The following is a 2909-nucleotide window of genomic DNA, read 5'->3' on the forward strand; positions in this document are numbered from 1 at the left end:
TGTGTGATCCTCAAATAGACATATAAATTCGAGGAATCTTTTAAGAAATTAAAAGATGCCCTTGTATCCGTTCCAGTGCTACGAGCACCGGATTGGAAAAAAATATTTCACATCCATATAGATGCTTCTGCATTTGCTTTCAGATGTATTCTGGCTGAACCGGGAGAGAGAACTATGGATTTCCCAGCCAGCTATTCTAGTCGACAACTAAATACTACCAAAAATAATTACACCACCACTGAGAGAGAAGGACTTGGAATGATTTATGCCGTTAAGAAATTTTGGCATTACCTACTCGCAAATAAGTTTGTGGTTTTCATATACCATCAAGCCCTTTTATACCTTGTTAACAAACCATGCAATACTAGAAGAATCGTAAGATGGTTCATAATATTGTTAGAGTTTGACTTTACTGTAGTGGTAAAGAAGGGGAAGACACACCTTCATGCAGATCATCCCTCTCGATTACCTAATGGAGACGATCCAGAGGGAGTAGTTGATAACCTACCTGATGCATACCTTTTCAATATAGAATTGGTACCTAAGTGGTCCCAAGAGATTGTCAAGCTAATATCACAGGGTGGAGAATTCGCTAAGACATAGCTAGACCTTAAACGATGAACGATCCGCCAAGCTAAGAACTTTTAGTTCGTTGGGGGACGTTTATATAATCTAGGTTCCAACAACATTCTAAGAGTGTGCATAAATACTGAGGAATATGGAACATATTTGTTGGAAGCGCATATCTAGGCAGTAACGTTTTATTGTTCAACAACAAAAACTTTCCAAAGACTACGGCAATTGGGAGTGTATTGGCTGACTATGCGTATTGATGTTCATGATTATGTCACTAGTTGTGTCAAATGTAGATCAAGCCCACCCATTGAACATGCCACATTGTTTCAAATAACACTCACCCCAGTGTGGAGTCAATACATTGTTGACTATTTGGAAAGGAAAACATTTCCTGAAAATATCACCGAAGCACTATAGAAAACAATAGAAATAGAAGCTCGCGATTTCACTCTTATTGAAAATCAACTGTATAAAAGGGGAAAGGATAACCAGCTTAGGCTATGTGCAATGGAGAACATGTACGTTCCAATCCTGGAACAAGCACATGGAGGGATTAGTGGAGGCCATCTCTCAGGGGAGAAGGCATCAAAAATTGTACTAACATTGGGAATATGGTGGCCAACATTACATATGGATACAAACGAGTATACAAAACGATGTGAGTCTTGTCAAAGAACCAACATATCAATAAAGCGAGATGAAATGCCCTTACGGCCAATGATGGGAGCCAGAGCCTTTGCCAAGTGGGGAATAGACTTCGTAGGGCCAATATCACCTCCTGCGTACAAAACACATGCTCAGTATATCATTGTAGCCACAGACTATCTGACGAAATGGGTAGAAGCTAAAGCTACACCAAAGGCTCATGCCAGGACTACTGCACAACTTTTGTATGAAAATATATTTGTGAGATATGGTCTACCTATAGAAATTGTCAGTGATCGAGGCACACATTTCATAAATGAGATAATTGAAAATCTTCTTGAACACTTCATGATAGTTCATAAGAAGTCAGCTCCCTACCACCCATAGGCTAATGGTCAAGCCGAGGCCACAATAAGACTTTATGCACAATCCTAACCAAGATAGTATCAGAGTCTAGAACGGATTGGGATCAGAAACTACATTCAACTTTATGGGTGTATAGAATAGCTTACAAAACCTTGATAGGCACAACACCGTACAACATGGTGTTTGGCCTTAATGCTATACTGCATATGGAATTTCTAATCCCAACCCTAAGAACAAAAAAATGTCTAGAGTGGTCATGAAATGTCCTCACATATAGATGACCTTGAACAGCTAGATGAGCTTCGCTTGAAGGCAGTAGCTTCCATCTATGCACAAAAACGAAGGCAAAAAGAATTTTTTGATAAGCATGTACTTTCCAAAAAATTCAAAACAGGCCATTATGTCTTGGTTCAACATGCAAAGAAACTTAAATAGCAAGGGATGGGACGCTTTGTGATTAAAGATTTATCACCAAGTGTGCCGTCAAGCTTGCTACATTGGATGGGGAGGAAATGCCTAACTGGATAAGTGGTTGCCGACTGAAAAGATTCCATCTACCACTAACCCCAAACATGCTCCAACAAATCCATCAAGCAAAGAAAAAGACACAAGAAAAACAGAACATTATTGCAGAAGCTCAAGCAGAGGCGAAGGAAAGGGTAGCAAAAAAGAAGCTTCTTCAACAACAAGAACATGGACCACCTCTACAGATAAATGCAATTCGGGACACAAAATTCAACACCAAGACCATACAAGAGCCTGAAATGGATATTAAAATCGGAAACAATCAAGTGAAGGAAACAATGATACTTGATTTGGGAGCTCAATGCAACTTGATCTCCTACAACCTTTACAAGCAACTTCAACTTGACAACCAATTTCAGAGGACGACGAATGAGCTCCAAAGTTATTCAGAACATTTGATTAAAGTTCTAGGATGGACGGTGATTAGAGTACAGATCAATAAACATGACTATCCGCATAAATTTTATGTGGTCGAAGGTACGAACACACAACATGCAATTTTGCTAGCCTTGGCAGAAAAGTTATAAGGTACAACTTGACTGGTGTCACAACACTGTCAATATACAATCTAATTCGGCAAAACAGCAAGTTCCTTTTGCTAAAAGGGCATAAAAAGAACAATCAGCCGTGTAATTGCCAGACAAAGGTAAGCAGACCTTACCAACAACCATGGACCAAAAAGGAATTCCAAAGATCACGTCAAGGCAGCAAGATCAAGTCCCAAAGGCAAAGACGTCGACTCATAATACAAAGAATTGAAGTCACCAAAGTGTATACCAACGCAAATAATAGGGTCA

Source organism: Adiantum capillus-veneris, chromosome 6, assembly GCF_014529385.1.
Source record: "Adiantum capillus-veneris isolate H3 chromosome 6, ASM1452938v2, whole genome shotgun sequence".
Lineage (NCBI taxonomy): Eukaryota > Viridiplantae > Streptophyta > Polypodiopsida > Polypodiales > Pteridaceae > Adiantum > Adiantum capillus-veneris.